At 41.9% G+C, this 25,238-nt stretch overlaps 1 long non-coding RNA gene across 1 annotated transcript; it reads right to left on the bottom strand.

Moving 5' to 3' along the window:
• Window positions 1-10,253: 10,253 nt before the first annotated feature.
• Window positions 10,254-25,238, bottom strand: LOC123480851 (uncharacterized). The gene is made up of 5 exons (XR_006656983.3): window positions 25,109-25,238; window positions 16,553-16,651; window positions 14,812-14,955; window positions 14,340-14,431; window positions 10,254-12,116 (listed from the first exon to the last, which is right to left on the bottom strand). It is a non-coding gene; the product is annotated as an uncharacterized lncRNA (long non-coding RNA).

The following is a 25,238-nucleotide window of genomic DNA, read 5'->3' as shown; positions in this document are numbered from 1 at the left end:
AGAGATGAATTGTGCTGGGCCTTGTCGATTCATCTCCGCTGTCCAAATGACACAGAAGGTGCGGGGGTATTACTTCATTTCTGCAGCTCTTGAGATAAGACGGGGGAGGGGACCCTGTGTTTTGGAGAGCTGTAAAACCATCCTTCCTGTTACACAGATGAACTAATGCATCATCCATCACTGGTACCTGAGAGGACTTGGGATCATGTGATGCATTATTTTCCACTGAAACCGGCAGATTCTTTTTAATTGCTCTGCCTAACTGCATGACAGAACTTTTGCTTGGAGTTCAGATAGCAACTCCTCCATCAGGTCTTTTGGCAGTTTAGGAGTGAGTGAGTGTTCTTGGCAAGGAGACTTTCTTAGCTGTGTGTTGATTAATAAGTTGCTCTGCCCAGTCTCATTCTCTCATCCTCTCTTTCCAACATCCCTTCCCCCTTCTCCCAACACATTTTCCCACAAAGCCCTTTCTCACTTCAGTCCCAGGCCAGGAATCTGATGCAAAGCCTGGAAGCTCTAGGGGGAGTCTGGGCTCACAGCAAAAGAAGTGAGCGCTCAGGGGCTGGCAGGGAGCCTGCTTCTGCCTCCTCGGGCTGATGTATCGTGGGAAGTTGTGCCAGGGACTGGTGGGGACAGCCCGTTTTATTAGGAGTCAAGGCTACACCATGGAGCCCTTCCAAGGCGTCTTCCACATGTCCCTGCTACTCCTTTAATAAACCGAGATTAACCCCCAGTAAAGCACATTGGGCTGGAAAGAGCCTGTACATTTTATCTTGCACCGTGGCCCTAAAGTAATGGCCTTGCTTTTGGCAAACACGAAAGTAAACAAATGAGCAGCCACTTGCTTTCCTCCCCCCACACCGTGCAGGGCACACCTCTCATGAGGCAGGGTTACGGAATGGCTGACACAGCCCCGGTTACCAGTGTGGGTATATGCAAACGTGGCCCTTGAGCTCTACAACCAACACTCTTTTGTTCTAGGGCAGAGTCCCCCCTGCTCAGCATAGCCCCTCACTCCTCGCCAGAGCCAGCTTCAAGGTGTGCATCCCTGGCAGCTGAGGGTACGGCACTCAGCAGGACCCCACACTCGGTTTCGTGCTCTGCCACTGCCATCTTGAAATTCTCAGTACTTTTTGAAGAAGAAACACTGTATTTTCATTTTTCACTGGGACCTGCAAATTCTGTGGCCAGTCCTGCTCTGGCTGCATGGAACCTGACCCGGAGGGAGACGTGCTGGGGACCCACCTGGGGTTTGTTTTTTTGACATGAGGTTGCGGGAGTTCTCACCCCCTCCCCAGGAAACATTTCTTTATCACCAAGCCCCCCTTGGCAATATTTTTGAAGCACTGTAGGAATTAATACTTACCAAATGATTAGTAAATTCCAGACCCTGTTCTAAGCATTTTCGTGCATTTTATCACGTAACCCTCACAACAGCCTTGCAAGGCAGGCACCATCATTATCCCATTTCAAAGATGAGGAAATGGACTCTCGTAGAGTTCAAGTAATTTGCCTCAAATCAAACTCAGATGCATGTTAACTTTAAAGCATGTAGTTTTAACTATTAGACCATACAGCTTGATTATAAAAGGAAAATATGTTCTGCATTTCATTGGCAGTAAGATTCGTGATTGATGTGTTAACTGATTGTGAGTTTGGAGATACAGGCTGGAGGGAAGGGAAAAAAATAGGAGAAAAACACTTTTCCCCACCGAGTACACAGGAGAATATAAACGGCTAATGCCAGAGTGCCAGAAGGCAACAAGACTCTCCTGTGACTTTTTCCTGCTCACTTTGGTCCGGGCATTACGTTTAAGGCTGTTGGCGGGAGTAGCTGTGAGCACTTTGGCTCTAGGGCTGTGGGATTCATTATCCCAAATGGATTCCAGGCCTTCCAGCTCTGTATCTTCTCAAATGTATTCAACAGCCCAAGGATATGCCCAGAATCCAGCACCAGGGAACTGTCTGTGATAAACCATCGTCATCTAATAATCAGAGCCAGTGTTTATTCATTGTTACGAGCCAGCCAGTTTATATACTTTTATAAACTTATTTCCTTCTCACAACAACCGTGTAATGTCAGCATTTTCATTATACTTCTACAGATGAGGAAACTCAGGCCCAGAGAGATGAAGCAGTTCGGTAAGGTCACCTAGCTGGTACCTCTCAGGGCTGGGTTTTGAATTAAGGCATTTACAGCAAAAATCATGCTCTCAACCCTACACTCTCTGAAAGCTGAGTGTCTTCTGTCAAAGGCACTGTGCTGGGCACAGAAATCTAGAGACTAATAACAAAGCAGAAGGACCAGTGGCTTTCGTGATCTGGGGGCCACAATGCTCTTCCTCTCTGTCATCCCCTTTTTCACCTAACACTGACTGAACGTTTGTTCACTGGGACTGAGACCCCTTGGGACATGGCACAGCCAACACCAGGGGCTAAATGATTCTTTATTGATCCTGATTAGATTTTAGAGATGTCCATAACTCAAGAATCTACTCTTGCTCGATTCCCTTACTACGCCTACAAGGTATTTATAACCATGTAATCTGGGTGACCCTAGTTCTTGACAGTTATTTCTTGTAAAATCACTCACCAAAGAACAGAATTCCTATGCAAATGAAGAAGACATTTCACGAACCCTATAAATCTCATTTAATTTTTCCCTGCCCCCGTGAGAGGGAGGCATCAACATTTCCATTCTACAGATGGGAAAACGAGGGTGCAAGGAAGTTCAGTCGCTCTCCCAAAGTCCCCCTGAAAGTAAACGAGCTAAGGATTCAAAGTCACACAGCTGAAATGAAACCGGGAGCCTAAGCCATGGGCCACGCAACCTCCCTAGATGCGTGTAATGAGGCCCAGCAGCAACGCTCTCTCTGATACGGAGCTGCTTCGCTTCTCATCTCTCTCATCTCTTAGCACGAACTGTGTTCCCAAGGTCAGGTGCAGCCTCCAACCCTCCCAGCTATGGTTTCCTAATCAATACCAGCTACTCAGTGGGGTTTTCTCACATCTGAAGAGGTTCTCAGCAAAGTTTTTTCCTTAGGACTACCATATTTTTCAGACTATAAGTCGCACCTAGGTTTTAGAGGAGGAAAATAGGAAAAAAAATTTTTTGAAGCAAAAACTGCGGTCCTGCTCCTGCCTCCTCCGACCCTGCTCCACCCCCCAGTGAGCCAGGTAAGCTACATTTGGACTATAAGATGCACCCCTATTTTCCTCCCAAATGTGGGGGGTGCATCTTATAGTCTGAAAAATACGGTATATCATACTAATTCAGAATTATTGGATGGGACAACTTCATGTATACAGAATATAGTAAACCAAAACTATAAACCTTTTTTCTTCCTCTCTTCCCTTTAGTTCTGTGAGGGCAAGAAAGGAGACACACTTTAGAAAAAGCATCACACCCAATGTCAATAACTTTGCAGCTGTAGAGGTTATCCTGAGCTGAAGGAGACCATAAACAGCGCACTTTCCTCCCTCCCCCTGTCCACTCACCACCATCATAGAGATGTGAGCACCTACACATGTCACACACACTCCCACATGCACCCCACCACACAGGCAAGCTCACAGAGTACACATGCCTGCATACACACGTGTGTGCGCTCACATATGCACATGCACACAGGACCTCATACACAAACACATATGCACACACACACACACAGATCTGCTTGTTCCCTAGGACTCACTGACTGGGTGGAGGGGGTCTTAGAAAGCAGCTTGTTCAGGAAAACTGTTCTGTTCTGAAAAACCGCCTTTTCCCTCTCCTCTTAGACACACTCTTTCTTTGTCAGAAGCTAGCTTTAGCAACACTTTTCTATCCATTGACCACTATTTTATCTATATCCTAGATATATAATTATGAAAGGAAAGAATAATTACTACTCATCCCAAGGTCCAAGGTGGTGGCAGCACAGGACACTGAACTCACCCCCTTCCATGAGCAAATATACCTGTATATAGGTAGGAACTGGCAAGACAGCCGAATGCTGCATGAACAGCTTCTGACAACGAATGGGAGAAAGAGACTGAATAGAGAAGGCTAGGAAGCCAGGGAGCCCTGTGGGAGCTACATGAGTGGGGGAGAGCCACCGTGTACTTGGGAGCACTGTCCAAGGCAATACCATTGCAGGGAGTTCACAGCCACACTGCCTGCAGCATTTTGCCTTGGGGGAGGTGGGGAGAGAGAAAACAGGAGCACTAGCACCGCACCAAAACCACCTGGCCTCCCTGTGGAGAGCTGCTGGAGCACAGGCTAGTGCTCCAGGTGCCTTAAGTGGCTGTAGAGCAACAACAGGCTCCAAGCAGCTTCCCCAAACTATGCAGCACATGAAGCCTACACGGAGGTCTCTTCTACATGGATTCACTTTCAGTACAGCGAACAAGGGAGAAATGCAGAGAGAAGGTTGGAGAGTAGTGGGAGCTCTCAGGGACTGCTGGAATTCTCAGTGGTCGCAGGGACTAGCAGGTGCCACTGTTTATGGCACCCTCCATCTATCTCCAGAGGGTGAGCCAGGGATCTATCCAGGTGCTCTGGCCTACCTGCAAGATAACTGCAGCAAGTTCCCAGACACATTCCTAGAGCCCATTTTGGCTTGGACAAAGGGAGCAGGCAGTATTACCAGGACATTATTATGTACACCTGGCCTCCCTACCCCAAGCTGTTCCAGCTGGGTAGGCCAGTGCCCCCAAAGCCTTAAGCACCTGCTCAGCTCCTGCTGGCCTGCCAGAACCACCCGGTGCACACAGTCTGTACAAAGCCTGCTTCTAATAATGTCACTTTTCCAAGACTGGAGGAGACAGCTATTTTGTCTGATTCATATAAACAAATATAGAAAGTAAAACAAAAATAAAAAGACAAAAGAATATCTCTCAGATGAACAAGAAAAGTCTTCGGGAAAAAAAAAAACCTAAGTAAATAGAAATTACTATTTTGCCTGATAAAGAATTCAAAGAAATGGTCATAAGGATTGTCTCCGAACTTGAGTGTGGAATAGAGAAACTTAGAAAGAACTCAAACAAAGAGTTAGAAAATATAAGAAAGAACCAAGCCATCCTGAAAAATGCAATAACTGTAATGAAAAACACATTAGAAGGAATCAAAAGTAGATTAGTTAATGCAGAAGAACACGTGAGTGGCCTGGAAGATAGACTAATGAAAGTCAACCAATAAGAACAGCAGAAAGAAAAAGTAATCTAAAAAATGAAAATGGTTTAAGGCATGTCTGGGATAACATCCAGTGATCAAACACTGGTACTATAGATATTCCAGAAAGAAAAGAAAGAGAAAGAAGCAGAAACTTTATGTAAAGAAATAATGGCTAAAAACTTTCCTAACCTGGGAAAGGAAAAAGACATCCACGTCCAGGAAGCACAGAAAGTACCAAACAAGACAAACTCAGTGAGACCCACAGCAAGACACATTGTAGATAAATGGCAAGAGTTAAACAAAAAGAGACAGTCTTCAAGGAAGCAAGGAAGAAAAAAATGAATTCTATACCAAAGAAACACCACAAAACTATCAGTTGGTTTCTCATTGGCAAATTTACAGCCCAGAGATTGACAGGACATCCTCAAAGTGCTAAGAGAAAGGAACATACAATCTAGAACAATTTATCCAGCGAGGTTATCATTCAGAGTTAAAGGAGAGATAAAGAGTTTTCCAGACAAGCAAAAATTAACGGACTTCATTACCATTAAAATAGTTTTACAAGAAATGTTAAAGGGTCTTCTTTAAGTAGAAAATTAAAGATCATAACCAAAAATAAGAAAATAGGAGAAAGAGGAAAAACCTCACCAGTAAAGCCTGATATTCAATAAATACAACAAATTGAGCATTTAAAAAGCTACTACCAAGGTCAGTAGGAAAAAAGTATCAAACTCAACTCAAACTACAATAAGTAGTTAGGAGACACACCACAAAAAGACCTAAAATATGACATCGATAACATAAGGAAAACTCATCAAGAAAAAAGAGAGAGCCCAAATAAATAAAATCATAAATGAAAGAGAAGTTACAATTGGCACCACAGAAATACAAAGAATCACTAAAGAATATTATGAACAATTACATAACAAAAAATTCAAAAACCTAAAATAAATGGATAAATTTCTAGAAGTACATAACCTTCCAAGACCAAACCAGGAAGAAATACAAAATCTAAACAGACCAGTTTCTAGCAATGAAATTGAAGCAGTAATTTAAAAAAAAAAGAAAAAGAAACTCCCAAGAAATAAAGATCCAAGATCAGATGGTTTCATAGGTCAATTCTACCAAACATTCAAAGAAGAATTAGCACCTATCCTTCTTAAACTGTTTCAAAAAATTAAAAAGGAAGGAGGACTTCCAAACACATTTTATAAAGATATTACAAAAAGTAAAAAATTATAGGCCAATATCCTTGATGAACATAGATGCAAAAATTCCCAACAAAATATTAGCAAACCAGTTTCAATAATACATTAAAAGGATTATACACCATGACCTAGTGGGATTTATCCCAGGGATGCAAGGATGCTTCAACATTCATAAATAAATCAATGCAATGCATCACATTAACAAAATAAAAGTTAAAAATCGTATGAACCCTGGCTGGTGTGGCTCAGTGGGTTGAGCACTGGCCAATGAACAGAAAAGTTGTTGGTTCGATTCCCAGTCAGGGCACATGCCTGGATTATGGGCCAAGTCCCCAGTTGGGGGCTTGTGAGGCAACTGGTAGATCAATGTTTATCTCCCTCTCTTTCTCCCTCCCTTCCCCTCTCTCTAAAAAATTAATTCAGAAAAAATATATGAGCATCTCAATTGATAGAGAAAAATCAGTCGATAAAATTCAACATCATTTTATGGTTAAAAATTCTCAGCAGTCCATATAGAAGGAACATGTGTCAACATAACAAAGGCCATAAAAGACAAACCCACAGTTAATATTGTACTCAATGGTGAAACCCGAAAGCCTTTTCTCTAAGATGAGGAACAAGACTGTTACTACTTCTATTCAGTGTAGAAGGCTGAGCAACAGTAACCAGACAAAAAGACATAAAAAGACATTCAAATTAAAAAAGAAGTGAAACTCTCATTATCTGCAGGTGACATAATACTACATATACAGATGACATAATATATATGTGTGTGTGTGCGTGTGTGTGCGTGTGTGTATGAGACTACATTAAAAACACTATTAAAACTGATGAATAAATTCAGTAAAGGGGTAAGGTACATAGTGATATATAGAAATCTGTTGTGTTTCTATACACCAATAACAAACAATCGAAGAAGAAATTTTACAAATAATCCCATTTACAATTGCATCAAAAGTATAAAATACCTAGGAATAACTTTAAGAAGTAAAAGACCTATATTCTGAAACTATAAGACATTGAAGAAAGAAATTGGCCAAGATACAAGTGAATGGAACGATATACCTTGCTCATGGGTTGGAAGTATTAATATTGTTAAAATATCCTTATTACCTAAAGTATTATACAGATTCAATGCAATCCCTATTACAATACCAAAGACATTCTTCTCAGAATTATAACAACTAACCTTAAAATTTATATGGAACAACAAAAGACCCCAAATGGCCAAAGAAATCTTGGAAAAGAATAAAGGGGGAGCTATCACACTCCCTGATATCAAACTACACTACAAAGCTACAATAATCAAAACAGTATGGTACTGGCATAAAAACAGATATATAGATCAATAGAATAGGAGAACCCAGAAACAAATCCTCACTTATATGGTCAATTAATCTGAAATAAAGGAGACAAAGATATACAATGGAGTAAAAACAGTCTCTTCAATAACTGCCATTGGCAAAACTGGTATTGCAGATACATGCAAAAAAATTGGACCACTTTATTACACCACAAAAATAAACACAAAGTGGAATAAAGACTTAAATGTTAGACCAGAAACCATAAAACTCCTAGAAGAAAACATAGGCAGTAAAGTCTATGACATCGCTCTTAGTAATATCTTTTTTTGATATATCTCCTTGAATGGGTCTACATCAAACTAAAACTTTTTTTTCAGAGAAAAGGAGATGATCAACAAAACAAAAAAGCAAACTACTGAATGGAGAAGGTATTCACAAATGATACTTGCAGTAAAGGGTTAATATTTGAATGATATAAAGAACTCATTCAACTTAACACACACACACACACACACACACAAATAATCCAATTAGAAAAGGGCAGAGAACCTGAATAAACATTTTCCCCAAGAGGACATACAGGTGGCCAACAGTCATGTGAAAAAATGCTCAACATCACTACTCATTAGGGAAATGCACATTAAAACTGCAATGAGATATCACCTCACACCTGTCAGAAGGGCTGTCATCAGTAAATCAACAAACAACAAGTGCTGTCAAAGAGGTGAAGGAAAGGAAACTCTCATACACTGTCGGTGGGATTGTAAATTGATTGGTGCAGCCACTATGGAAAACAGTACGGAGTTTCCTTGAAAAATTAAAAATGAAGATGCCATATGATCCAGCAATTCGACTTCTGGGTGTTTATCCGAAGAAAACAAAAACACTAATTCAAAAAAATATACAAGGTTTGGCAAACGTAGGTTTACAGTTGCTTTGAATGGAAATAATGCTATAGTTCACAAATAATAACACAAGAATAAACTCTGTGTTTTGCATACTCACCCTGTATACACCCCTGTGTTCACTGCAGCATGATTCACAACAGCCAGCATATAGCAGCAGCCTAGGCGTCCACCAATAGATGAATAGCTGAAGAAGCCATGGTGTATATAGGAAATGGAATACCATTCATCAATAAAAAATAATGAACTCTTGCCATTTGCAACCACATGAATGGACCTAGAGGACATTATGCTAAGTGAAGTAAGTTAGAAAAAGACAAATACTGTATGATCTCACTTACATGTGGAATCTAAAATAAACCAAAATAAATGAATAAACAAAATGAAAGAAAAACAGACCCATAAGGAGATATAGAGAAAAGCTGTTGATTGTCAAAGGGGTGAGAATGGAGGGAGGGAAATTTAAATAAAAAATAAAATCAGCAGTGTCCCTTACAAATCACTTTAAAGAAAAATGCACTAAGCTTCTTTGACATTTTGAGAGCTATATAATTGTCTGTTGTAGAAAAAAGAATAATTATTACTTGGTAGTGCTGATTTCCTTTATAAAGGACTCACCGTGCTTTGGAAGAGCACGCAAAACACGACTCCGCCAGTACCATGTACCCAGGTGCTCGGCTTCTCCTGCTCACCCTTGCTTATCACGTGAAGTTCTGGGGGCTAATCACTGCTACACTCACAGATAATTAAAAGCTAAGGTTTTTCTGAGTAAACAAAAACTACGAGAAGAAAAACTCGATTTGAAAGCAAAATTTAAAATGTATTGAGTGGAATTAACTGGTTAAAAGAAAAAAGGAAATCTACTTCAGAAGACATTCGGAAATTCTAAATGTAAAGCCAAGGGGGTAAAATAGATGTAGAGCGCAGACCCCCCAAAGTACGGCTGCCCCTGGAGTCCTCTCCTACAAGTTGCAGTCTTGAGACTACCTCTGCACCCCATATCCAAATCCCTTTTTCTTTCTTTGCTTTCGGCTGGTCCCAGGGTCATCGAGCAGTGCTAAATATAGGCCAGCCTTCTTTCTCTTTCTCTTTCTCTTGGCTGCGGAAACAAGCACATTTTCATCCAGATGAAAGCAAGGCAAATAACTACTTTTCCTGGAAAGCATATGGTTATAATTCTTAATTTTGCAAGAACCAGGCAGTGTAAATTCAGTTTATTAAAACAACAATTTAGCACATTTGCCTAAGTGGTGATGTTTATTCCTACTGAACTTGAAATTATCTCGGATAGTTAAAAGAGATCTTCGATTGTGTATAGACAAGGAACAACAGAATACGACGCATCACTTTTTTAATATATTTCCCAAGAGCATGAAAATGATAGAGTAAAGGTTTAATGTTCTTGCAGTCTTCATTTTATTTCCATCAAGTTCTAGAGTAAGTAAAACTTTTATTTTGGCATTAAAAAAAAAACCCTCCACAGTATGAGAAATATAGGTTTACAATTGGCATGATGTTTTTTCATTGGATTCAAGTGGATACTAGGAATTCACAAGAATGGGCTTCTCCAATTTTCCATGGTGTAACACCTGGAAATAGCCAGAGAAAAATAACTGTATGTAGGTGAAGTTCTATTGAGTGTGCCAAAGACATTTACACACAGCGTCTCATTTTGAGCTGCATACAACCCTGTGATATGAGTTAAATTACTTTTCTCTGCCCCTCCCACAATGATAGAGTTAGGAAAGTCATTTACCAGAAGAAAAGCAAGGTCTAGAGAAGTTAGGCAGTTTGACCAAGGTTTCACAACTAATCAGTGGAGGAACTGGAACTAGACTCTAGTCTGCCTGACTCTCAGATTCGTCCTTTAGGACCACGCTTCCAATCTGAATCCGATTTTCCAGCGGGGTCTGCTGGCCATTGGCAACACGGCTTCTCGTGTAAGAAAAGAGATTTCCTAAGGAAGGCTGTTCATGGTGGTGCTGAGAGTACCTCCACGCCGTCCTCACCCAGCCTCAGACGGCGACGGCCCCTGCGCTGAGTTCCCAGACCTGCCTCCACAGTTGATCTCCCCTACCAACCCCAAATAGTCAGTGAGACTGCCGGGAGCGCCAAGGAGGGAAGGCATCTTTGGCTGATTTTTCTAGAATCAGTGAGCAAAAAAAAGCCATGAAAACTGGCAAGTGAACAAAGGCAGGGAATAGGAGTATGACTTGAGTGTCCATTATGTGGCTTTGCTTTCCTTGGAATATTTCTGTTCTGAAGATGAGCACCTTCTTACAAGCCTACCTTCCTGTCCTAAGTACTTAAGCCACCCATAACTGTGACTTCAAATGACTGGGACTCCCTTCATAGCACAAATCCTTTATATTTTCTTTTTGGAGAGGTAGGTGGGAGGGGAGAGGTAGCACACTCCGTAAAACCTTAACTCTACTGCCTTGATCAGATTCTTTACCATACCTGCAAGGGTTTCAAACTGGGACCGTTCCCAATGATGGAAGCCTCCCACGGAGTGTTTCACTGAGCAAGTTCTGAGGTTGGCAGTGCCTTCAACCTGACTGCTCTAGACAGAGCATTTGGTCCTCTGTGCACTACAGGGCCCCTGCTCCCTACGACCACACCCACTGCTTAGCTGCCTATTTGCGCAGGCGTCTGAGGCTGTTCCGGGGCTTTCAGTCTCATAGGTGCAGGACGTGGCTTGGATATTTTCTTAATGAGGGTTCAGACACAGAGAGGCAAGAGGCTCAGTTCCAGAGAGAATGGGGCATCTTTTGTTTGGAGTAACCAAGCAATTGGGCAATATTATAAAGGGAAGGCTGTAAAGTGAGAGGGGTTACTGAGATAAAATAAAAATACACCTGACAGTTTTGCTTCTAATTGAACCACCACAGTGAGCTTTTTGAGTTCCCACCACTGCCAATTCGCAGACAAGCTGAACCTTCAGCATCAAACAACATCAGAAAAAAGAAGTCTCCTCCCCCACCCTCGGACCTTGCACAGAGGTGGGCAGAACTGGCAGCTACGCAGAGCAGTGGGGTAGATTTCTCTCCTAATCCCAAGTGCAGGGAGTGCGTGACCTGGTGAACAGCTTCCTACTTTGTGGAAATGCTCTCATTTGCTTGTTCTCTATCCTCACTGCCTCATGACAAACTATCCCTTTATAGAGTCCCTGTTCCTATGCCACCCTGTGCCGCATGGAGAGTCTCTTATTCGTTAGATCTCTTTTTGATCAGCTAACACCTTTGTGTGCTCAGATTTGTTGCTGGTACATACTCTTTAAACTGATAGAAAGGCAAAGGTAAAGCGACGCATTCTTTGATTTTTACTTCCTGCAAATGGAAAGTGAATGCTAAGTGTGTTTTCAGGAGTGACTTCCTTCTTAGATTTCATCTTCATGAGGCTAAGAAAGCAACCGCACCAACAGTGCGGAGCCCAGGAACCACAAATGCGGCCGTCCATTAGATGTGTGCAGCTCTGACCGTCTCGATGCCATGCGTCAAACAGAGGATCTTCTTCTATGTGCTTCTCTTCTTCACTTCCAAATCTGAAATTACGAGGGGCAGGATTGTTAGTACTTTATTATTAACTTATGTTTATTCATTTCTATCTGCATTATTCTAGAAAAGATGTAAAGCAGCATGATGTATAAATTTCTTATCTAGGTTCAGGAGCAGTTCTATTTTATTTTTTTAAATCAAATCCACTTGTTAATGACTGACACATTAATGATCTAATTAATCCAGTGGGTTTGATTCATTTACATTATCATTTACATTCCATCAAGATGTGTTTTCAAGGAAACACCTGAGGTCCTACTCAAAATGCCCCAGCTCTCAGCATGGGGGTCTTTTCTTTTCCATAAGCAAAAGCTGAATGGTGGAGGTCTGACTCGCGTCTAAGTGTGCAGAGGTTAAGTAATTGCACCGAGGGTTCACAAATCCTGGAGAAGCCCACTTCTTCTAGGTCTATGTTTTTTTTTCTATAAGGCGCATTTCTCTATTAAGTATATAAGTCTATACAATTCCTAAAAGAAATCTAGGAGTGGGAAGTAGCCACCTAACCCCAGCAGGCAGAGAAAAGCTTCAGACTCTGGGCACAGGGCCTGCTTTGCACCCAGTGAAGAAAGCTGCGCCTGCGAGGGTCCTGCTGAACCTCACCGTCAGGATGTGACTGGGCAAACCTTGTAAGTACACGCAGAGGCATGCTCGTGTGGAAGAGAGCAGTTAGGCCAAACCAGTGGTGTGTGGGATGATTTTAGTAGGGCATAGGCAGAACATCAAAAAATTTTGAAGGCATGGTGAAAAAAAAATTGTTCTCTGCTGTCATTTTCATTTTCAATTCTCTTTCAGTTCTTCCAGTGACATAAGGAGAAAGTCTCGTCTCAGGCTTTAGTAAGACACTGAATAGCCCTCTCAATCCTGCTAAGTTCAATTGTCAGCGAAGAGCTGGCATCAGGATAAAAAGCTAGGGTGAGAAACAGCAGCTAGCTACAGCCGAGCGTTTCATTTTTGTTGTAGCTGGACTTACATTTACTCTTTCTACCTAGTGATGCCAGTCGTCCACTTGAGGCAGCAATATAAAGACATCTTTTGAAATAAATATATCCAAGTATTTTTAAAAATCAATTTCAAGAAAAATTTAAGTGAATTATATAGGTGACATGTGAATGATGACATTTGGGGTAATGGGAGGCAAAAGATAAAGGGCCTCCAGTGAAAGACAAGCTGACAATCTGAGATAAAATTCCCTCTTAACCCCAAAAGAGCTGAGTCTGAGGCCAGAGCTCCTGCTGAGAAGCCACAGGAAGTGATGAGTGTCTGGCTATTGGTTTCTCCACCTATAAGCTGAATATAATAAAAATATGAACTTTTCAGAGATTTGTGGTTTAGGGTCAAATGAGATATTGTAAGAGAAAGCCTTGTTACACGTTGTGAAGTATTATACCGATGGAGATGATCATCACCATACATGAGTGGTGGGGAAGGGGAAAGAAAGAATAAAAGGAAGTTAAGTTGAAGGAAACCAGGTAATTAGCTAGAAAGAAAGTTCTGCTGTCACTGTGGGTAAATGGGTCTAGTTCTTGGAAAAGCAGGAAGCGGCCCAAACTGTACTTTGTTTTGTGGAAGGGTAGGTATCAGAGGAATAATAACATCAAAACCAAACAAAGAGTAAAACCTGCTTCAATCGGAGGACCCACCAGGAGGGAAGAGAAAGCTTAGCAGCCTCTGAGTCTGGGTGTGACTCTACTGAGGGTGAAGTCACCACAGAATGGGCTCCGTGCCTCACCTTGTGCCTGCTCCCATCCATTACATGTGGCTGCACCCCCACAGGTCCCCACATATGCAGCTAAGCAGTGTGGGCTCATTACATATCCAGCTGCTGAATGGGCTGCTCCAGGAGTCCTGGATGGGAAGAGACAAAAAGAGGCCCAGCGAAGCCCACCTGGCAACAACACTGTTGGTCTCCCTTGGCACTTAACACGCACAGCCTAGAACAATGCCCAGCACAGTGGGTGCCCAGGAAGCATTTGTCATGAGAGTGAAAAAAAGAAGAAAGGGAGAGGGCATGTGGGAGAAGAGGGAGGGAAATGAAGGGAGCAAACAGTTCCATTTTCCAGACCCTAGCTCAGGCTGCTGAGATTGAGGGGGCATTTTATCCCAGGCCCTTGCTCCGCTCCCCAGAAGCAACAGCGAACACAGCACAGTGCTCCTGAGCACGGGTCTTAGAGTGCAAGGAACTGAATTTCAAGTTCGCCCTGAGCACTTACTGGTACGTGACCCTGGGCACGAGACTAACTTCTCCAACTGTCCGTCTTCTCTCTGCAGCGTGGCCGTGATCATCCCAGCTCCAGAGTTACCGCTAGTATCAAAAAAGATAAAATACGTCCACATGGTAGATGGCCCAGAATTGTATCCTTAAGTATTACTGTTGTTATTACATAGCCTCTACGAAAATGCAGAGAGATTATTTTGATTCTGTTAAAAGGGTGACATGATATGGATTTTCATTCCGTAAACAGATTCTTATACTTTGCTTCCTAATTAGACTGTTATCTGTCATGTCTGTAATTCCTGTGTAATTAAATTGAAATTAAATGTCAATTTACTTTGAATTACAGAGCAATTCTATGTATGCATGCCATGCAATCTGCATTTTGTTAGAAGATGACAACCAGAAATACCCTGACGGTCCCTCTGTAATTACACAGTGATCTGATTAAGATCAGTGTGACAAACTACCTGCCAAAGCCTGGCGGAGGGGTGGGCAGAGGTTAGGTGCAGGGGGAGGGAGCATGTGATCTGCCCCACGACCCGCCGCTCCCCAGGAACCCAGAGCATCCTGAGCCAAGGGCAGTCACTTCTACAGGCAGTCCAGGTGATCCCCTAAAAGAAAAAAAACACCTTAGCGACAGAACATGCTAACTGGCTCTGCTTCCCCTCCCTCTGTAACCCAGCTCTTTTCATTGGGTTGGTGTCCCAGGTCTTGAGTCCCCATGCCTCAAAGATAGTGATAAATGTGCAGAGAATACTCAGTCCTCATCCAGGAATTCTATCTCTCTCTAATGCACAAAAGGGCTTCTATCCTACCATTTAAAAAAATAGAAATACTTTACATTCTATTCTTTTATAAGAAACAAGCATATTAATATCGCATTCATGAGCACAACGTAGTGGGAAACGATGGGGTAAGTGAGATGGGCCTTAAGAGTCCGAAGGCACTGAATTTTAATTTCTCCTTGAGCACTTACTAGTGGGTGACCCTGGACATGTCACTAACTTCTCTGTCAGTCTTCTCTCTGCAGCATGGGTGCGAGTGTGCCAGCTTCAGCGTTTTAGCTCTAGTATTAAATGAGAGAAGTGAGGGAGGGCCAGTGTGTGGAAGAACAGGAGCCCTGTGTTCTTCAGTAGCACCCTGCAGGGCCCTGTGTCCAGGATGCTAAGGCGCTCATGGCAAATGCGGCCACACAAAAATGTAAATGCTTTCTCTCCAGTTTCCCCCCCGCAAAGCCACTCTGTGCCCAAGGAGGGTCACTTCCCCTCAGCTGCCCTTTCCTTGGCTGAGCCCCTTGGTGCCCTCCTGCCCCAGATGTGGCTTATGTCTGACAGTTAACCAAACTGTCACCCCTACTGCTCCTTGGGGATAAGGACTGGTTATTTTCCAGTAAATCAGCATAATCCCCCTTTTTTTGTTCACTGAGCCCCAGACACTGTCCTGGCTGAGTCTTCAGAGGTGGGGCAAGAGGTTGTCCAAGCTCACAGGCCAGGAGTGCACCAGAGAACAGACCGGTCAAAGCCTGTTCACACGCTACCTGCCGCATGGGTCCTTGGAAAGAGCATGAAACCCAGAGTCCTCAGCTCCACAACAGGCTTTGTGTCTTACCAGCTCTGACCCCAGGCACGTCATTTAACCCCCATGAGTCTCAGTTCTCCCAGATATAAGTGGAAACTAATATCAATTGTCCTGACGATTGTGCAGGGTTGTTGGAAGAACAAACTAGCTGATGTCGACGACAACATCTAGAAAGCGTGGAGACCTGTGCAGGTGTGTCGCTATTACCACCTTCATAGCAGGTATTTTAGTCAGAGTTCTCTCTTGTGCAGATGACTGAAAACCCAGCCCAACCTAAGGAGATTGGGGTGGGGGGAGGGGAAGGAACTGGGTTTGGGGGACTTTTGTAGCTAAAATGTCCAGTGTGTGTGCAGCTGCCGGCCTGGCCAGGTTCAGGGAGCGTGCCATCTCCATAGACTCAGTTCCTCTGCACCTCTGGGCTCTGCTGTTGGCTGCGTGCCCTTCACTCTCAGGCCCCTGCTGTGCGGCAACACTGCTCCAGCACACATCCTCCCCAGTTCAAAGTCGGTGGGAAAGCGCATGTCCCAGAAGCTCCCACTCTGATCCCAGGACTCATTCTGCTTTGACCAACTGGGTCACGTGTGCATCAACAAACCAATCACTGTGGCCAAGGAGGTTTGGGGTGCTCACTGGTGCTGATCCCAGCTTCTGGTCCTGGATCCAGGGTGCCACCATCCTCACCATCTGAACTTCTTAGACTGAGTCAGGAGGCGATGGCTCCCCAGGGGACTGAGAAGGAAGAATGGAAGCCGGTTAGGATGGCCATAGGCATCCACTAAGAAGCCAAAGAGTTTGTGGTTAGACGGAAGCTTACCACCAGAAGCAAGCAGCAGGACGAAGCTGAAGAATGCCTCCAGTTAAGGATGAGACAGGCACAAATAGACAGAATCCTGACTTACAATAGCAAATAACATGAGGAAATGGTGAGGAGCAAATGTGTCCCCACTTCATGCAGTTTTGGACCCCCAGAATTAAGAGTTCTCTCACAGAAAAGGCAGCAAAGCAACCACTGACTGACAGAAACTTTATCCAAATGATAGAACGACTTTCAGCACATAGCTAATGGTTACTTGAACTTTGCTTTGACACTCAGAGGCAGGACCCCATCTCTGGCAGTGTTTCTCCCCACTGTGAGTGCGGCTGTAAACATCACCAGAGTGTTTTTCAGGCCCTCCTCTATTTGCCATCTGACCCTGAATAACACGCCTCACTTTCCACCATCATGCTCCCTCGCTTCTCTTTAAATGGAAAGCTAATGCACATCCTCCACCGGCTGCCACGGAGGTGGCACCGAGCCAGCTGTGTGCTATGCTCGCCTGTTAGCCAAGGACATCGCTCTGGGAAATGAATTCTGATACATCTGCCTGAAAATTTTTTAAGGTCACTGTGCTTGTTGCATGTGTCTCTTGTGTTCTAAATATTTCAGAATTTTGCATAATGGGCGACGTGAAAAAGTCAACATTTCCCCCTTTTTGTCTGCCAAATTCCATGGATGATTTTAAAAATGCAACATTTTCTATGAAAAGGAAATTGCTATAGCTGAGTGTCTTTTAAAACTAAGCCTACTCTTGCCCAAAATGTAAAGTCATCTATCTTGTGAGATTGCCTTCTCTGTTTGGTCACTTTGGAAGTAAAGAGAACCCAAATGGGTCTCCAGAACCTCGGCTGGGCACGTGGTGAGCTTGGCTCTTCCTTTAACGCTAATTTTAACTCAGCATGGCTCTCTTCATGCAGAAGGCCAATTCAGCTGTTGACAAACCAATAAAGCTATATGTTTGTCCTTGTCTTTATGTTTTCCTTTTTGTTTGACTAATTATTATCTTGACGTCGGAATTTAAAATTCATCGGGTATATAAAGAGATCCATTGCAAAGCAAGTGCCCCCAGGCCTCTGGCCCAGAGTCTCTCCCTGTTAAATACCTTGTGGTCTTTTCACACAGGCAGACGTCCCAGCCTGTACAATGAGTACACACACACACACACACACACTTCCCCATAAAGGGCAATAGTACATATTTTTCTGCAACTTGCTTTTGCTTTTTTTTATTTATTGAACACCATGTCTTAGACGGCATCCCATGCCACCACTCATGGGATTCTTTTCTGCAGCTGCTATTGAGCGACTGCATTTGGCTATTATAAACTATGCTGTCAGATTAATTTCTAGTGGTGGAATTGCTTCATAAATTCATGTGTGCATTTTATTGTATCTGAAAAAGTATATTAATTCTGAAGATTCAGCATATTCACATACAACAATAAAAAACATAAAAGTGTATTAAGGAAAAAGTAGTCTTCCTGAACACCAGTGTTTAAAAGCCATTCAGTTCCCATTACCGGGGCAACTGCTGTTACCGGCTTCTTCTACATACGCCGAGAAATGCAGTATTCCACGCCTACCATTTTCTCACGCAGCCACGTATCGTGGCTATATGGCTGTATATCAGCATGTAAAGAGGCTTTCACTCTCTTTTACAGTTCAGTAGTATAATATGGAGGGATGGGCCATAACCGAATTTTGCCAGTCCCGTTTTGATGGATATGTAGGTTATTTTCCTTTTTTTTTTTGCTTGTTCAAACAATGCTGCAATAAATAATCTTCTATACACATCATTTGGCAAAAGGACAAATATTTCCAAAGGAGGATACATTTATAGAGATAAAGCTGTTAGGTCAAAGGATAGCTGCATTTTCAAACATGACAGCTACTGCCAAATTGCCTTCTGTGGAGGTCGCAGCAATTTACTTGCCCAACACAAGTGGGCAGGGGTGGCTGTTCCCACACACTCTCACCTGGCCAGAAAACACGTAATGCATTCAGAAAGTTTTTGATCTTTGACAAACGAAGAGAGTAAGTGGTATTTCATCATGTTGTTAGTCTTAGGATCTCTTCTTACGAATGTGCATCTTTTAATATGTTTAAAAATCACGTATACTTCCTTGTCTATAATCTGAGTATTCATGTTTTTGTCTATTTTTTCTATCAGTTTACTGTTCTCTCTCTTATTGATTTGTAGAAGAATTTTATATACTAGAGAAAGCTCTTTTGTGAATTATAAATTACAATTTGCTATTGTCTATTTTTGTCTTACAGAAAAATTAATTTTTATATAGTCTAATTATCAGTCTCTTGAGGAGTTTATGTCACACTTAGAAATGCCTTCTGTGGACTATTGCTTTAACTCTGTCGTATCTTTTAGGTACTGTCTTAAATTTTTGTAGATGCAGTATTTTAAATTTTAATAGATATTTATAAATTATCCTACAAAGATATTATACCAGCGTATACTCCAGACACACTATATGTTACACTCCTTAATGTCTGTGGCTTCTCTCTTATGATTTGTCCATCCCTCCACAAATTTTAACATCCTTACAAGCAAAGGTTGTGTCTTCTATACATTTTAAGTCATGGTACCAGACACAAGTACTACACACGTGAAGAACAATCAATAGGGTTTTCCTTTTTTATTGGGAATTATTTTGGACCCAGAAAGGATGCCCATGTTACATCTCAGCTTGCCACCTCCACTACAACAAGTGATACTGGGAAGGTGGGTTCCTGGGCACCTGAAACCACATTTTTGAAGCACAAGTTAGGAATCATCATCTGATTATTTTTGGATTTGTTAATTTATTTACACATATTTATTTTCAAAGTATAACAGTAAAACAACCTTATAATTGCACATTACAAATCTCCTTTACTGAAGTGATAGGAACACACAAAATTGGGGCTACTGCGGAAAGCCCAGAATGTTGTAAATAGGAAACACAGGGAGCTGCCTTGATTCCTGAAGGTTGGATTCCTGGGGGAAAAGCCACAAAGGCCTAGAGAAAGCCAAGAGAGCGACCACTGCCTGCTGAAAGCATGTTTACCACTTAAATAGGGTGTCTATTATTGCATGATAGGAGACTTGGAATATAGTGCGTGGAATATTATTAGGTATCGTTAAATATGAACCTACTGGCACAGAGAGGCTCTCATACAACACATCTCTCTCCTGTGGTCTGTTCTCCAGAGGTTTATATGTAAGTTTAATTTATTCCTCTCAAATAAAAAATAATTAAAATATAATTAAATATGGTACTTCAGCATAATGCAAAAGCTTTCTGATGAATTCAACTCTCTTTCCCATCACACTGGAAAGCAAATAGACAAGACTGTATACATTGGTACAGAAAGAAGCTGGGGGAAATCATATTTAACGTTTTCTGAAATTACTAGGTTTCCCCCAAAGAACAGGTCCCAGCTTAGTCTTCCCTCCCCAATGCTCGGTGGCAAAAATCTCCAAGGTGGGAGGTTTCCTAGTTAAGGGACTCAGGACCTTACAAGAGGTTGTGGACATGTGTCCACCTTGGGCTGCTCAGCATGTTTCCCCTTCTTCTGATAACAGCCCTTCAACATTCCTTGAGGGAATCACCTGTCTCCAGTTTCTGTGAGTTTGGGGGATGAGCTCGACCCCATCCCTAGAACACTGGCATGTTATTTAGGCCTAGCAAACCACTGACTCCCATTGCTTTACCGTGGTGGTTAGTTAGGTCAGGAATGGACCAGGTCCAGATCACACTCAGTGAGACGAGGCCCTGACAGTTTTACTGGAACCATTGGGAAAGAGAAATGGTCTCTCTGCTGGGATGGCTGAGCTGGGAGAAATGGAGTCAAGAATCTGCTTGAGAATGAAACTAACTGGGAGGAGAGTCCAGCCACGTGATATATGGGAGTTCTTGAGTCCTAAGTCATGATGTGAACCCTAAATCTATGCCAGAGACAGTTCAACAGCTTCATTCCTGGACTGCTGTGAGAACCACAAAAAATATCACCCCCCCCCCGTTTTAAATTTAACTTGAATTGGGTTTCTGTCAGTGACAACCAATAGAGTCCTAAATAACACAGTAGAAGAATTGGGAAATTGCTCATGAGTGAATCTATAACAGACTTCATAAATACATCCCCATCAGTCCATCAAGAAAACATATTAAGCCCAAGAATACCTGTGATGTTTCATAGAATCTAATTTAACAATAATGAGTAAATTGACATTAATTTTCATTTGCAATCTCCCACTAGAAACTTTTGGGGGATTTTCCTTTCCTGTGGATTTCAGTAGGATACTTGTACATTCATGTTACTTTGATACAGACATACATAATGGGGTATTTTCTGTGACTCAGACTGAAGTCCACACAGCCAAGCAAGCAGTACGTAGACGTCCACAAATACCCACATATGATAGAGTTTCATCTCAAACAGCCTCATCTCCACACAGGTCATAATAAAGGCCTTCATGTTCCCCTGTAGCATAAATTATTTTAAAAGACAATTTAAGAAAAAATGTGGTGAAAATGAGAAGTATTTGGAATAAATTACTGGGAAATGTTCCAAACTCAACTTCTCTGAAACATTGTAAAAATAGAATGGGAATCCTTATGTGTCAAAACCAGCTCTGTTTTAAGGCAAGAAAATGTTCTAGACAAATGGTTCTCAAACCTGTTTGCACAGAAGAATCACCTGGCGTATAAGGTGATATACACATGTGTAGTTTTCTGCCCAGATAGCCAAGCTGAGAGAAATGGAGTCAGGTCCTATCCTATACTTTCTGACTTAAAACCCGCCTTCCAGCCCCAGAATGTAAAACTAATGCTAAAGCTCAGGTGTATGGAGGTATATGTATGTATGATATGGATATGGGCATAGATTACCTACATACATTCTTTATTCCTGCCATTACCTCATTAAGTCCTCATAATAACCCTGTGGAGTAGGAACTACTAAGCAATGGAGTAGTTATAACTACTGTGTCTCTTATTACAGATTAGAAATACAAAGAGTTTGAACACTTTTCTCAAGGTCATACAATGGGGCAAATTCAGGGCTCCAACCCAAAACTCTTCACCTCTCCAAATATAAATTTGACAGCTAGTGTCCTGATTGATGCATGAAATCAATAACTAAACTTTACTAATAACACCATTAGAGAATTAAATAGACTAACACTGCTCACAAAGGGAAAATAAGCAAAGAGAATAGTATTCCTAAAAATAAAAATGTGTATCATAGGGAGCTGGAAACAGTTTTTAACCCCTCAGAAGCCAATTTTAGAAGAGAAAGAAAAAAAACTGCTGCTCATTTATTTTAAAAGTTTACATACAAGAGACTCTATAGTCTGCATTGTTAAAAAGTCCTAAATCTCATCTCTTCCCTTAATAGCTAATGTGAGTCTTAACAGATACCCTAAACACTGATGCGTGGGCCCAGAGGGGGGCATCCCACCGCTGAGTCACCGACAGCCACTGTAATGAGGGCGCAGAAAGCGTGGAAATTCCAGTGTGTACGTTCCATCAGCCCTTTGTTTTTCCTCCTACCCCCATGGACTCTCAATCTGACTAAACATCAAAAAGATAGCCTTTTTGGACACAGGTAGGAACACAAAGAGCTTTAAAAACCATCTAGAAACAGTAGCAAGCGGTATCATATGAAGAAGAGATTATGGTGAGGAAGTAACAGTGCATTTATAGAGGGAAGTTTCCCTTACGGGGACAACAAAAAAGATGATGCAGTCTTGGGTTCCTTCCCAGTTCTGATTCACTTTATCTTCCCTAGGACACGCTCCCTGGGAAGTTATATTTTTTATATGTTAATAAAATCAGAAAAACCTCATGACGTCACACAGGCTATTCATATCACAATGCTGTGCCTGTGGCGTGCACTTTGTATAAGCAGATCTTCCATCTCTGGCCATCGGAATCTCTAATGGCATTGGTAGGCTGCCCGAGCATCTTTAATGGCGTGCATCTGATACATCACCGGTTGCCAACAGCCCTATGCTTTTGTAAATGCCCTGTTGATGGGTACTGAAAGGCTAATGGAAAAATCACTCCTCGATAATAAAACATCGAAGCTTGACTTTCTGGCTTAGAAAAGTTTTCTCATATTAGGGAAGGCAAATGGGGACCTGCCATGATGTCTCTCAAAGAGATCTACAGACTGGCAATTGTCCTTCAATAATTTTTTTATAATGGTAACTTAAATTAGGATACCTTTGTAGATATTTAGCTTGTTCATGCTTTCGGCAGGTCTCTCATGTTTTTATATTACATTCCTCCTAATTTACGGCATGCCTTCCTCACTTCCTTCAGCTAATTTATCGGTCCCCTGCTCTATGTCCATTATTGTACACAGAGTAAGTACAGGAAGGAGACTCATGTCCAGCCCTGAATCCTCACACTCTAGTGAGGAGTGACAAATGCCATACAAACGATTAGAAAGCAGGATCATCCGAAATTATCAAATAGTGTAACAGAAGTTTTGAAAGAGTACGATGTGACCAACTACTTAGGAGGCTGCAGGAGTTCTTCCCAGAAGAGGTGATATTTGAGCTGAAAATGGAAATAAAGAATCAAGATGAGGGGAATGGACATTCCAACATACTATGCTGTGTCTAAAAACGTCACACGTTAAAGAACATGGTCACATTGGGGTTCAGAAAATACTTTAGCAGAGCTAAGCACGATATGCATAGGGCATGTCAGGAATAGACACTATAAATATAGCCCATGGCAGATTTGATGGGCCTTATTTGGCATGCTGAGGAATTTGAATGTTACCTTATAGGCAAGAGGGAGTTCCTTATTAAAGGGTTTGAGGCAAGTGAGGGATAAGCGCCAACAGAGTTTATGTTGTCAGTGTTGTCTCATTTCCCTGAGGTAGAAACAAGAATAAACACGTTGGTTACCCTGTGGGGTAAGAAACATCACTGAGGCAGGTACAAAGGAGCATTTATTGGCAAGAACATTGGCTAAATATTGGGCTGAGCTGCTGAGGGAGGCTGGGAGATCACCTCGGGAGGTCTTTAAGAATAGACTAAATGATAATTTGTCTCAGATGCTTCAGATGTGATGACCCGTTAGGGCGAGGGGGTTGACTCCAAGTCACTTCCTGATTGTACAGTTCCATTGTTCGCAGAATACTGAGGGAATACAGCCCTGCGTTGGTGGGCAATTTGGACTTGATCCTGTGGTTGCAGACTGGTTGCAAGATTACACAAAAAGAAATGGGTAGAATGAACACTATATGTGTGAAGTAGTTGCTCTACTGAAGACAGAGCAACCTGGTTTACCAGAGGCGAATTTTCCCCTTACTTTCTCATAGGCTCATGATCTATCCTTGCTGCACTATTTTTCTTACGGCTATCCAAACCTTAGAGCCGGCACCATCAGGCATGAGAAGACATAATAATAATAATGAGCTATAACAGAAATAAAAGCCCTCATCCTAGATAAACTCAGTATATGTGGGGGTGCCTTGCATCATTGCTCAGGAAATTAGTTAAAACTAGCTATTGTTGAAGGTGTCCTCTGAGACTGCTGATAATCCCCAGAAATTTCATAGGTTTAGAGTTTAGAAAATAAGTTCATGTCCTCCTTAGCAGTTCATCCCAAGAAAGACTGAGGTGAACAAGGCTTTTACAAATGAGGACACTGAGGCTGAGAAAATTGCAATAACCTGCCCGGACTATATAGTTAGTTACTTAGTGGCATAACCTGCATTTAACCACCCTCAGAAACTCTCCCTTGGAAATATTTTATCTGAATCTTAGCTCCTGTAACTCCTTCCAACAGTTGGAAAGGTGGGAGAAAGGCAGAAAATGAAGCCACAATCTAAATAAAATACAGCTAAATAAAATGATATCTAAAAACCGGAACTCAGTTTCACTTCAGGGTTATGAACAGTGCCAAGCAGATAATCAACTTGCAAATATGTACTCTTGGTAAACAACAGTTTTTGAATTAAAAAAAAAATCTCTAAAAACACTTAGATTAAGGAGAGGCTGGTAATAATGAAATAATAATGATAATAATGATTATTATGATTTAACCATAAAGTGACACCATGAAGTTCCATGTAACTTATTTCGCTACCAAAATAAAACAACATTGGGTTGATAGTTCATTAAACTGTGTATAGCAATTAAACTTTATTGAAACTAAAATACCACGGCCTGTAAGATGCACTGTTACCTTATGTCTTACTGAGACAGAAAAGACACTGCCAATTACAGGGCAATATGCCATTGGTTTTAAGATATATAAAGATTCCAGGGTTGCTGAATGGAGAGAAATTTTCTGCATTTAAAAATATATGAAATATGGTGGTTAAATATACCACACTGGGGGCTAATAATACCTGGAGGTGCAGAGGGAGTATGTCACCCTCCAGTATCACAGTAATCTGCTCCAAGTGGATTGTAGGTGGATAAAGGACCGCCTTCACAGTGATGAAGATGTCGCAGTCCAGGGACTTAATTTTATGGTAG

Source organism: Desmodus rotundus, chromosome 1, assembly GCF_022682495.2.
Source record: "Desmodus rotundus isolate HL8 chromosome 1, HLdesRot8A.1, whole genome shotgun sequence".
NCBI lineage: Eukaryota > Metazoa > Chordata > Mammalia > Chiroptera > Phyllostomidae > Desmodus > Desmodus rotundus.
The sequence above is the reverse complement of the archived record's forward strand: the minus strand, read 5'-3'. Positions and strand labels throughout refer to the sequence as shown.